A 14,507-nucleotide genomic window follows, 5' to 3' on the forward strand; every position below is an offset into this window, starting at 1 on the left:
ACAGCGCTGGGTGAGTCTGGACCATTTCAAGGTTCAACAGAACAGATGCCTACTTTCATTCATTCATATCACTAAAGTTCTCGTGCTTCACATCTGTGGGGGGCCACAAGATTACAGAGCAAGTCCAGACTCCCTTCTCCAAAGAGACAGAAATGAAGGTCTTTGCTCCATCTTAACCACAGTACTCATGTAGCAAAGCTGCATGCTAGCTTTTAAGACAATCTCTGAGACCTTCTGTGCAGTTCAGAGCCAATGAGAACGGCACACAGGCACACGCTGGGTCAGTGATTTGAGTCAGTCCTTTTAACTACTGAAAGTGAATGTCACCCACAACACCCAGTTCTGCTGAGGTCTTTCAGGAAGGTGCTGCAGAAAGCAACATCCTTTAGCAAACATTTGTCAAACTTGTAGTGGAAAGAACAGGCACGACCGACTTCAGGTAACGTGTAGGAGTACAGAAATATTACCCACCACATCAGAGGTTAAAAACACCAGAAATCTTTCGATACAGAGTGTCTAGTGAATAATATCCAAACCGTATAAGTCATTGTAATGGTGCAAAAAGTCGATATGACACTTAAAGGATTCCCCTAATTACAGTAAATTGACTAGTACGTTCTCACGTTTCAGCCCACTGTGGGAACAGTGCCCGAGGACGTGGTTTCAGCAATCGAATCTGCTTCAAAACTGAATACTAAAAATTGTGATTCAGTAGTGATTTGAGCTTACTTCTGATCAGTCCGACGGTCAGATTGCTCACCGTGGAACATGTAAGGAATCTTCCTAGATGGGATGATCTCACGGCACCTCTCAGCCAGAAGCGACGGCCACGTTTACGACTGCATGAAAATTCCGATTCGATATAATTAGGCTCTTTTTCGGAACCATCCCAACATCGGAAAGATCGTGAACGTATTGTTCCTTTTCTGGAGCGTGTTTTGCGTACGCACACGATTTCAAGGAATCATATGACGGAAGTGTCAGTGATGTATTTTGGCTTCGGTACACGCCGGTTGCTATACCGACTCACACGTTTGCTTTAAGATTAGATGTAAACAGGAAGCGTTTACTCATTTCACAGGCCGAATATAAAAAAATATTCAATACCTGATTGTGACTAAATCAAGAATCACCCTCTCTGCACATGTAAACATGGTCAATGAGATAGATTGTACCGCTCTACAGAGGCTGCGGTTGTCACTGTGATTTTTCCATGCAGTAGATATTTTCTCACACGCCATCATGTGCTATTTAAGTAACTTATTTATAAAAAGGAGTCTTTTTTTCTTAATCACATGAATTTACACAGCATTGTCAAACGTGTTTCCGGTTAGCTAGGCCTGAAATATGCAAATCCACTCATACAACCTGAACACAAATTTTCCATGTTGTATTTCTTGTCTTGTTACATTGAACGTAAATAGTGATTGCTGCTCAGAAAATCTCAAGACCAAACTTTTTTAGTTTGAAACGTTCCCAAAGAAGACGAGGATGAAATTTCCACTAGGTGGTCATTCTTGGATGGTTATGTTATGTGAGACGACCTGGCGATGAGTTACACTTGTAGAACATCTGTCTCAGAACACCTGAAATGGGTTGCGCTGAACCATCCATCCATCCATCCATCCATCCATCCATTCTTCCATCTTCAGCCACTTCATACGCTGAACACTATAAGACAACATTTCAAGTGTATATGCACCAAAGACACATTCACAATGCATGTTTATGTGGATATTGCCAATTGGGATATAATCCTAATTATCAAGTTGCATGAAATGACAGGCCATGTCGGTTAGCACCAGTGCACATGTTCAGGAAATATGGAAGTACATTAGGCAGCACTGGCTGGAGCTTCATCATGGCGGTTGGCATCTGCACAGGCACACCAACTTCTTCACAATTGGGAAGACTCACTCTTCTGAGATCTGCATCAAGCTCTTGCTCTGATCACTGGCATTGTGTAAAGAACAAACCATGTTCACAAGATTCAAGGCACTAAGAATTAAACCAACACATGACCAGAGAACAATTAAAAGGAAATGAATGAAACACAAATGTCTGTTTTTTCCATGTTTTCTTCCTAGAATCCAATATGACAACATGAAAGTGTCCACGTTCACTCTCTCCCCCAGAACGTCTAGGGAAGAGCAATTACATGTTACCACGGAGACCATGGCAGGCGTAATAAGATATGTATGTAGAGGCAGAATCAATTACAGTGCTGCTGACCTATGATGAACACAACCCTGCTTGTTCAGCACAGAGAGGTGACGACATGCTCAAGGGTCACGTCTCATTTTACTAAAAGATAAAGAAGCAAAAAAAAGAACCTGTAAGAAAAATCTGATAAAAAACCATTTAATTGTCCTTCCTATGCATCTTAAATCCTAATCTTATTTGCCTTAAAATGTAAGTAACGTTGACAGCACAAAAACGGCATAGCAAGAGTAAAGCAGCTAAAAGAAATCTGCGTTGACTCAAAGATGAGGTGGAAGTTTCCAGACCTCCCTTGTTCTACTCAAATGAGGAAGCTGACACAGGACAGAAGGACGATGGCCGATTACGCGCTTCAACCCAACACAAATGTGAATCAGAGGCAACATAACGTTACCTCAGATGATTTTCACTCTCAGTGCCTTTTCTGCCTGTGATGCGACAAGATATGGTTCACTAATACATGTTCAACAAGAGTGAGGAGAGTTGCTCGGAGGACAACCCTCCTCCCATCCGTGGGAACCCTGGTGAAAACAAGAAGTGTGTCGCCTAATTGGACGTGTGCGTGGATTTGTGTTTGTCATGATTGCATGCGCAGAGGCGCCTACGAGTGACAAACCTCGAGACTGAGAATTCCTCCCGGAACGGTGCTTTACGCTGTGGAGAATTAATTCCCCCGCTTTCCTGTCAAATGGCTTAGAGTAGCAGCACCGCACCTGCCTGAGAACTGGGAGGAAGGAACGTATGTGTGAGAAGTGCAGGCTAAGGACAAGTTTGGTTGTTTGAGATGTGAACGTTTTAACAAACCATTTATACATGCAACTTTCATTATGCATGGAATGTGTACAGTCTGACTCTATTTCAATATGATTAAACAGTCAGCTATAAATGATTTGTTCAGTGATCAAAATTGTGGCACGCATTGAAAAGTGTGGTCCCGAGATATTAAAACCAAAATAAAGATACCCTCCGGAGAGGACACCGATATCTTATCCTCTTAAACGACAGCTGATGGCTTCAGAAAGACAATTAACTTTTCAATTAGAAGTACAGAAAATGAATGACTGAATTAGAAGTGCATGTGAGTTTGCAATTGAGTCAACTTGAACAAAGTCAATGAAAGAATTGTTTTATTAATTCAGCATTTATACAGCATATGCATATCAAATATCACAGGCATTTTATGCAATCACAGAGTAACACAATAGTCAAAAAGTCTCTTTGTATTTACATCTCAGAATCTCTTAAAGAATAATGCATGAAATCATGCGAAAACAAGCAGATGTCAACAAAATTCTCAAATCCATAAGCGTGTTTACTTAATATCATGCGCTTGAAGCCTTGAATGGTATATTTCAATTTAATTAAATAAATACTTTCTCCTAAAGAAGCAGTTTGACACACCATGAGGTGATGGACAGTAAAAAAAAAGCAAAGCTTTGTAAGCTGCCCAATATTTCAGCAAACAGGAGTGTCCATTTGTTCAGAAGACATATCACCAGCTGAATTTAATACATTCAATTAGTGAGCGGCTATTAATTTGTGCTAATATCACGACACTCCCCGTTTTTTAATTGAGCTGTGGAACCATGTGCTTCGGAGTGGAGCTGAGAGGGGACCGACAGAGAGAACACACCCCTGCTCATTTGCTCAGCCCAGTTCCCCACCTGGGTTTCCTCCAAACTCTGGGTTGAAGGCCCAGCAAGCCTGCGCCATAATTATGCACACGCACACGCTGTAGGACCATCCATAACAACACAATCACAATAAAGCACCTTTGTGTTGCTTTGAAAAGTTACTCCCATAAAACAAACACAAAAAAAGAAAACCTGGGAGCGACTTCATTGATTCGATTGTGCGCAGAGGCCACGGCGTGCCCGCAGAAGATCAGGAGCTGGAGCATCTGCACCTCCAAGTTGAGCTCCACCGAGCTGACAGGCGCTTCTCACCGGCTGAGACGCCAGTGCCGCGGGGTGGTTTGCGTAAAAAATAACCCCATCTCCATCACAACTGGGCCTTAAGACACACACTATCAGGCGCTAAAAACGGAGGCGATCCATTTATATCTGCCTTTACATGTCGTCCGCGGCCACTAGGTTCCATATCTGTCTCCCGAAGCGCTAGCGGGATTTACGGCTAATTTTCGAGTCTCGCCGATTCCAAAAGCGTGCATTAGCCCCCTCCTTTAGGTGCCGCCGCTCTGTCTCCGGAGCACGAGCTCGGTATCGCGGTGGAACACGGCCGCTTCGCAGGCAGCGAGCTGGCAGGCGGACGCGTGCGGCCCGGCACCGGGAAGAAAGCGCACGCGTTATCATGCGCACACATGCGGCCCGCGCGCGGCTTAAGCCGCAATCATCCCTGGCTGCTTCCCCTCCTGCCTCAGTCCATCATCAGGATATGGCACCGGTTCAGCCAAGCAGGCAGCGGAGGTGCCACCGATTTTCACGCGCCCCCACCACACCCCCCCCTTACCCCCTAAACCAGCGGAGGCGCCCTGAAATCCCAAGGTGTGGCACTCCCAGTTGCCCGGCTATTAACACACCCACTGCCGCTGTCCCGGAAACCCCACCCTGCAATGCACTGTCACTACCTATCCAGGAGATGCAGCTGACATTTTTCAGCACTGAAAAATAATAATCCCTGGAATCTGCAAATCCTGGTATTTCCTTTCGACGTCTGCAGCTGGATTTGTTTTTCTTCGGGAGATGAGTGGCATGTTGGATGAGCACTTGCAGACGAGCGGTGGAAGCGAGAGGTGGAGGGGGTGTGGTGGGACGGTATAAGGGGCGGGGCAGGGCGGTGGAGGGGCCGTGGTGGGCGGTGTTAGGAGCCGTCTTCACTCACCGTGTGCCCCTCAGGCCAAGCCTGAGTGCAAGCAAGGTCTGGGTCAGGACGCTAGGCTTCCTTGGACCCGAGGCCCGTGCCACTCAGAGCCATTCCGCTAATAATTCCTGCTACCGGCTGCATGCCAAGAGCGGCCAAAGTGCCGAATGCACCGTGGACAACAACATCCGACGTCCGCCAACAGCGGGTGGGGAGTCCTCGCCAAAGATGCTCCACGTGCAGGAGAGGCTATTGGGCCTCTCTGTGCTTGCCTAAAACCTGCCTTAAAGGCTCGATTGGCTGCAATGCCAATCCAAGTCCACTCGGCTCCTACTTCCAGTGGCCGAGAGGTCCTCGAGGGCTGGCTGCGTTTGTGCACGCCGCGGAGCGCGCGGCCGAAACGTGGACGAGCGGCCCGCCGCCCCTCTTGACGCTTCGTCTCCAACGACGATCTCAAACACGCTGCTCTTTGCTGGCTTACACCCACCATTCATCAAAGTTCAAACCTCCCCCCCTCCGACGTTCGCTAGGACATATTGTTACCGCGGGGCTTTCGCACTCGTTCAGTCCAATTAGGCTGGAACAAGACAGCGAAGATCAGATCCACAGACATGCTGGAACAGAATAATTAGGGCTGAATTAGATCCTGAGGTGAGCCAATTCCACGTGTGCCGCGAATGCGGCGCCTCCTGCAGGCGAAGGGCTAAATTACACGCCGGAGGGAATCGTGTCGGTGGGCTTGGGCGGATGTGACGCCTTCAGGGTCCATTCTCCTGCATGCTCCACGGGCCTGGTTGGGAAACCAAACCACTGCAGGGAGTGGCGTGTGTCAGCATGCGTCAGGGGCTTGTGTGTCAGCATATGGCAGTCAGTGGTGCAATAGAACTTTTGTTGATTGTTTCACATACCCCAAATGACTTCAACAACAAACCATTTTAAAAGTTAACTTGGTGCTCAACCGCATTAATAGAGATTCTGCTTGAAGGAGCGCTTCGGAGATTTTAGATTATTTCTTTGGCAACTGCTCAGTAATTTCACCATAACAATTACCCAGATGGGCCTTTAAACCAGTGTGTGTGTGTGTGTGTGTGTGTGTGTGTGTGTGTGTGTGTGAGAGAGAGAGAGAGAGTGTGTGTGTGCACGTGTGTGTATGCATTTGTATTTTACCTAATGAAAAGTAACCTAAAAGAATCATACAGGGATTCGATTTGACATGCAATAACAGCAACACCCATTAATGATATTAAATTATATTTGTTGCTCCACTATTATGTGCAAATACAATGTTCTGTGAGACATTTTTGCAAAATGCTTCTACACTGTCAAATGTAGAGAGCTCTGCGCTTGTAAAAATTAAGTATCTTAAAATGACATATCACAATATTGTTCTTTTTAACCTCATGCAGTGTATATTTTATCTAATGAATTTTACCTAATGAAAACGTAAAGGAATCATACAAGTATTATATTTGACATGTAATAATAATACAGCATCCATTAATAACATTAAATTAAATTTGTTGCTCCAGTTTGTCTGTAAATACAATTCTCTATATTTAGATTAAAATAATTATATTTAAATGTATCTTTTTTAACTTCACAATTATTCTGACATTAACATTTAAAATGAATAATCAGAATTACAAATTGTTTTTGTTTGTTGGTAGCAGGGGCTGAATGGGCCCGTATGCCCCGACACAAGCGTTATATTCTCTGCTCTTTAATCCACATTTGTACGAGCAATTACCCCCCAATCTTCCCATGTTTACACCCTCCTTCCATAAACCCGACTGCTGTTTGAAAAAAACCCATAAATAATAATTTTGGGTGGGCAGTTTCAATGGGAATTATGACAAGTGCTACCCTACAGGTCCCTGCAATGAGTAAGGGATGTTACTAACATAATACACTCTGAACAAAATTCACAGCGATGGCTACACTCGGTATGGTTTGCTAAACTCAATCCATTTCATTTTTCATGTGCTTTCTGACATGTGCTGTGTTAACAGGTGAACAACCACCTGGTGGTGGTGCAGTCAGGCTGAGAAATGTCTGATAGCATCCCAAACATTCGGGGGGGGGGGGGTACTGGGCGCGGCAGGGACCACCAACATGACTGGATCTTCCATGTCGGGCAGCACCGTGGACAGAACTACAGTCGCAGAAATCCGCTTGGCAAATATTCCCAGGTGCAAGTCAAGCCCAGAAAAGAGGGGCAGGGATGTGCGGAGCCACAGGGCGGCGGGATACGCTGGCGGAGCGGTGAAGAGGGAGAGGCAGACCACAGCGTGTGCTTCCTCAGCATGCGCCCGGTCCCTTTGTCTGCTCTGCCATGTTTATGAGGGGAGAAAGCAGCACACACACCTGCCGCTAACAAACACCATTTTAGAAAGGATTTGCAGTTCTTTTTTAATATATTTAAATAATATATTATTTATATTTTATTTAAAAATTTTAGTTGTCAGAAAGCTGCACAAAATTCACATCTTTATTAAAGTTCCTGCAGTTGGTGTTTTTTAAATATATATATATATATATATATATATATATATATATATATATATATATATATATATATATATATATATATATATATATATATTTAATATATATATATATATATATATATATATATATAATTCAATATTGCTTGTTCATATATTTAGTACATTAGTAATAACCAATTTGTCTGAGAGAAATGCATGTAAACATAAATTCAACTTCAATCTCCCCCTTTTTTTTCTCTCCAAACACGTATCAGATGTTTTCACGTCATCAGCTTCTGTCATCACCCATTCAGTCAGCGTCAAATCTTACGCACCACCAACACGGTAAGACATAACTCAGACACAGCCGGGCCATAAACCGGCTTTGATCCATCGTGTGATCAGACAGCGCCTCATGAGCCCGGTGCCGACGGGCCACGTGGCTCGGGCGCTATCCGTGAGCACCAGAGGGTGGCCTAGATTTGAAGGCCTCGCCCGCCCGCGTGCCTGGCAGGCAGATGTAATCATCGTGCGGGGGACGACCCCCACTGCTTCGGTGCCATTTGCCAGGTTCAGAGTGAGGGAGGTGAGATGCACACAGGGAGACCACACAGAGGAGTGCAGAGCAATGCCCCCCTCAACACCAGATTACATCGCCTCGCCCACCAGCACCCACCTCCCCCTCCACCCACCAGACCTACGCCTCAGGGCCTGGGACGCTCAGGAGCCGGGAAGCCACAGCAAAGGAGCTCCAGCTATGCAGCTAGGGCACCTGCTCAGCTAGCAGCATCACGCTGCCTCTCAGACGGCGGAACGCTGTTATTAAGCAGCCGCATACAGGAAATACGACATAAACATGCAAGTTGCTCCAATGACCTATATCACACACGTGCAGGTGCCTCACAGCCCTTTCACACTCCTTCTGGCTCATAGTTTTTTTTTTTTTTGTATGTTTTTTGTTTCGGGGTTTTGTTGTTCGTTACATCTATACCTGACTGTTGTTGTTCTTAGAAGTAATGGTTAGACTACCAAACGTGAACTGTTTTCACAAAGCATCCTACTACAAGCATCAGATGTTCCTGCTGGTCATTTTCCAAGTCAACAAACAACAAAAAAAAACCATTATGTATGGTGCTATTTTAACTAGGCTAAAAAAAGACCACTTTCAGTTAAACAACAATGGAATTACACAATACGCACACAGACGAAAAAAAACCCCCAAAAACATGAATTCCTGCCCAAACCGTTTACATCCACAGTGACTATATCTATGAGCAACATCAGTCCTTCCTCCTCTTAGCAAGACATCTATATAAAATCAAAGCAAATGCAAGCTAGCAAGGTCGAGGTGCTATGCAGAGGTGGAACTGGTATAGTAGAGAGGGCCAGTGTTAATCAGTTATGCTGGAGAGGGATTAAAGGTTGTGTAGAGGAACAGGACCGACTGCAGGGGTGGAACTGGCAAAGCAGAGAGGGCCAGTGTTAATCAGTCATGCTGGAGAGGGATTAAAGGGTGATTTTTTTTGCCATAGGGTATTCCGAGCTCGTGGGGGGGAGGGGGGGGGGGGTTAGGTGGGAGGGCAGAATCTCTGCCATAGCTGTGTGTTATAGGATTGAGCGCAAGTTTCCTTTGTGCAGCGATTTTTGTCGAGGGATTAAGTTCTTTGAGAAAGTCGTACAGGCAGCCTCTAGGGGCGGAGGTGGTGGTGTTATGGACAGGGAGGGGTGGGGGGTGGGGGGAAAGATGTCTTTGTTCAGCAGTCATAAAGCAAATGCAGCAGTCATAAGGGCAGAGAGGAACGACCAGAGGAAAAGAGTAAAGAGTGAATGACAAAAGCAAAGAGGAAAAGGAGAGAGGAGAAGAAGAGATAAAGGGGGGAGGGGTGGGGGGGTTCTGTGTCTGTGTCAACAAGCTAATGGTCAGGCCATGTAATCAGCGTGTAACAATTTACAATCAATTTACTGCCCAAGAAGAAACACATCTCCAAAGACTAAAAAAAGCTCTGAGAGCTCTCTGCCTAAATCAACTGTAAGCTGTGATTGTGTTAGCAATGCAAGCGTTGCAACTGTACCCGGCAGAGGAAAGACCTCTACTTAAACTTGTGCTAAAAGCCAGTGCTTCATAGTCATTCATGATTACTGTAAATGTCAGTCTCACATCTACTAAAGCTGCAGGTATCAGCTTTGCTTTTAGGTATTTCCAACTTGTTAAAAAAGCACATGGTGCATTTGCATAGGATAACCAACATATAGAACATCATTTGCATGCCTGAAAGTACACTTGAGTAACCGTAATTACATGTGACACCAATTACTCTGTTACTTTGTATTAAATTATAATGGAAAATTCCACTGGAGAATTGGAGCCTAATTGCATCTTAATTTGCATAATTTTGCATATTAATCACATCTCAGATGAATAATAAATTTCAGCAGATTTTTTAATTTATGCATAGATAGAAAAACAAGTTGAAAAATAATTTGCTGGCGAAAATCTGAAACTATTACTTATAGCATTTGCACTAAATATTCTCATTATCTAGCGTTGAAAAGTTGTAGTGTGTGTAGATACCTGTGTGTGTGTGTGTGTGTGTGTGTGTGTGTGTGTGTGTGTGTGTGTGTGTGTGTGTGTGTGTGTGTGTGTGTGTGTGTGTGTGTGGGTATGCACACGAGGACATGATGTAACAAAATGTGCTTGGACTTGGATAAGACATAAAGTTAAATGCTATGACCAACCTATGATATTGCTGGATTTCAAGGAAATGCAAGTTTGGTGAAGAAGATAAAACATGGTAATCAGTTATGACCTAGTACTACGTTAATCGTGTTATCAAATGATGGAACAAAACAATGACATGTGGCAGAAAGGTATGAGAAACATCACAAAATCTAGAGGGTTGGATAAAACCTGCATGTATTAGGCATTGTCTGTTTCTGAGAAGCATGCACAGCTCAATAGTTAAGACAAGTCTAGAAAGTCAAATGCCAATCAAGGCAAATTTCTCTTCAAGTAATGCAGTGCATAGTAACTTCCTTTATTCACTGGTAATAGGTCTACTGACTACATTACATCATAACATCACATTACCTCAGAGAAGTGTCAAAAAACTTTAGACAATATATTTGTGAGCAAAATATGCCTTTAAACTACTTAATTAAAATTGGAATGGAATCATTGCAGCAATAGATTCTATTATTCTATTCCATTCAACCCACAGATGTAAAAGCATTTCAGACCAACAGCCATAATTACTGTAATACATCTTAGAAGGGTTTCCATATCAGAGCGCAATTTCAATAATCAAGAGCCGCACTAGCAATTATTTATCAATAAAATTAGTTACAGAACATCGGGGGGGGCGGGAATTTGTGCAGGTGGCTACTCTCTTGTCGCGTGCGCTCCAATGATTGGCTTAAAACTCGATGAATAATCATTTGCTTTATAGCGTTAAAGAGAGAAAAACACGTCAAGCAAATACAAAAGCTTTTGACCTGTAATCATCAAGAACTGCGGGGATGTAATCATGTTTTGGTACACTCGTCAAATGTAAGCTTTTGAAGCGATGTTTTCACACCTGTGCGGTTCCTCTCACATGCATGATCAGGGATTGAACCAAACCTTCTGGAGCTGGGCCTACAGTCCTGATCGGAGAAATGTACCTATACATTTTAATTGATGACAGATCTTACCTTTAGCCTATTGTTTCTGAGACTTAGTCTAGGTAGCCAATCGTTCAGGTCTTGAGATGTCTCCTGATGCCCAATTAAAATAATTTCCAAATTAATTAGCTGCGATCTGGGTCAAAAAATTCAAATCACATTCTCCTTGTAAATGCTACCCTACTTTATATAGAACATAAAAGTTAAGCTTTTGTTTAAAACAGCACGTGGCAAAAATGCTATAAACCATCTAATTGAACTCATCAACTGAAAGTTTCACTTCAACTTGCCTCGTCAGCTCTACTTGTAGCGCGACAGATCAGAATAAATATAGGGGTTTGTCTCCCTCTACTGGATTAAAATAACAATAGCATTACGGCTACAGCGTCGGTAAGTCTCGTAAGGTGGCCGGAAGAGTCGCGGAAAGGTCTTTCAGAGTGCAGTGTGTTTCTTGGTTCGCACACAATTGCGAAGAGACGATTCACACGTTTCGCCACGTACCGAGAAATGTGCGGTGGGTGCGGTGCGCTGTTGTAACGGGTTCAGTTGCAAAGCAACAGCCGCCCTAATGTTTTTCTAAGCAAACATTTTTAATGTAGGAAACGTGAGAAATGACCTACTTTTAAGGCTGCCTATAGTTTCACTTTTCTTTTTAAAGGGTTAGGGTTATCTTACTGCAATTAGACTTTTGCTCATTTAAAGAAGTAAATGCTTGAAGGAAGTAAAATTAGGTCCTATCAACCAAAGCTAAGATTTTTACAAGTCCATTGACAAAATCAGTTCAATTGTATTTAATTAGGTTGCATTATTATTATTATTATTATTATTATTATTATTATTATTATTATTATTGTTGTTGTTGTTGTTGTTGTTGTTGTTGATAATAATAATAATAATACCAATAATACATCCTCAGAGATCCTGAAAGAGAATCATCACATGGATTAGCAAAAAAAACATTGATTTTGCAAATCACTGTTAAAATGTTAAAGGGTATGCTTAGACTCACATATATCACATTACTTTCTCAGTGCCAGAAAAATTGAGGATGGTAGGAATTGAGAACTTATATCAAGATTAAAGTTGTAATAATTAATGAAGGGGACGGTTGGTTTGGATGACTTTCCATCTCATATTTAAACATTGTTTACCTGTCCCTCATGTTTCTTTGTTTTATTTAAAATCATGGTGTTCATTAAGTCTTTTTGAACCCCACCAATCAAACTTATTAATGGCCTTATATGAACACAAAGAATTGAAACAAAAAGTGCTATTAGTGCAACAATGGTTCCTCTGTGAAGCATCAGCCAGACATGCTGAATCATCATAATGGTGTTCGGCATCATCACACTAGTGTGCTGCATCATCACACTGGTGTTCAGCATCATCACACTGGTGCTCAGCGTTATCACATCGGTGTTCAGCGTCTTCACACCGGTGTTCAGTGTCATCACACCGGTGCTCAGCGGCATCACACCGGTGCTCAGCGTCATCATACCGGTGCTCAGCGTCATCACACTGGTATTTTGCATCATCACACTGGTGTTCTGCATCATCACACTGGTATTCTGCATCATCACACTGATGTGCTGCATCATCACACTGGTGTTCTGCATCATCACACTGGTATTCTGCATCATCACACTGGTATTCCGCATTATAACACTGGTATTCTGCATCATCACACTGGTGCTCAGCATCATCACACTGGTGTTCTGCATCATCACACTGGTATTCTTCATCATCACACTGGTATTCCGCATTATCACACTGGTATTCTGCATCATCACACTGGTGTACTGCATCATCACACTGGTGTTCTGCATCATCACACTGGTATTCTGCATCATCAGACTGGTATTCCGCATTATCACACTGGTATTCTGCATCATCACACTGGTGTACTGCATCATCACACTGGTGTTCTGCATCATCACACTGGTATTCTGCATCATCACACTGGTGTGCTGCATCATCACACTGATGTGCTGCATCATCACACTGATGTGCTGCATCATCACACTGGTATTCTGCATCATCACACTGATGTGCTGCATCATCACACTGGTATTCTGCATCATCACACTGGTGTGCTGCATCATCACACTGATGTGCTGCATCATCACACTGATGTGCTGCATCATCACACTGGTATTCTGCATCATCACACTGATGTGCTGCATCATCACACTGGTATTTTGCATCATCACACTGATGTGCTGCATCATCACACTGGTATTCTGCATCATCACACTGATGTGCTGCATCATCACACTGATGTGCTGCATCATCACACTGGTATTCTGCATCATCACACTTATGTGCTGCATCATCACACTGATGTGCTGCATCATCACACTGGTATTCTGCATCATCACACTGATGTGCTGCATCATCACACTGGTGTTATGCATCATCACACTGGTGTTCTGCATCATCACACTAGTATTCTGCATCATCACACTGGTGATCATTTAGCTGCTCATTTTGATTGTAAATGTACTAATGTGTGTTCTTTGTGCTTGTGCCACCCGTTTTATGTCGGCATGTAAAGCTTGCTTTGACTCTGAATGCCCCTTAGGTTTTAAATGGTGTAAATGCTCAATTTCAAACATTAGGTACATTTAGAATGTTCTGTACTTTAATTGATTAGTCTCAGTTGGGTAAAAGTGCTTATTTATCAGGCTTGACAGTAAGCTTTTCAAAATAAAGTACATTCCCCTGGCAATATTTTATCTGACTTTTTCAAGTATATATTTTTGCCCTTCCTTTCTTATTTTTTTACTAGGTGTGGTTGGTATGATTTTTACCATAAGTGGTGACTACACTAGTGTTAAATGTTTTTCTCATTTTAAAAACAAGATGTTTAATAAAAAGTGTAAAACCTACTATTACTACTGCTACTTCTACAATAGCAGAATTTGCTACTATTGCAACAGTACTACAATAAGAATTTGTAACTTTAGGCTTTTTAAAGTGCACAAGCACAACACGGTTTAATGACAAACTTTCTTGTAGTCTGCATTTCTTATTCAGAGCAGCTTTTCATAATCAAATGAGATGTTTCTCTTCCTTTCACCAGTTTTATTTCATTTTACGCTGTAAGACTGATGGATGTGAAAGAACTGGAGATGATTTTAAATGTACTTAATGGGTTTCCCCTCTTATTATAGACATTTGTTTTCCATACTACCCTGACAGATATGTAGTTGATAATAGGTTTGCTCTAAGCTATTTGCACACGTCTCACTCGCGTGTGAAAAATCGCCCCATCTGTCACATTAGTGCATCAGCATTTGGCACGTCATACGTGAAACTGTC

This window comes from Brachyhypopomus gauderio, chromosome 7 (genome assembly GCF_052324685.1).
Source record: "Brachyhypopomus gauderio isolate BG-103 chromosome 7, BGAUD_0.2, whole genome shotgun sequence".
Classification (NCBI taxonomy): Eukaryota; Metazoa; Chordata; class Actinopteri; order Gymnotiformes; family Hypopomidae; genus Brachyhypopomus; species Brachyhypopomus gauderio.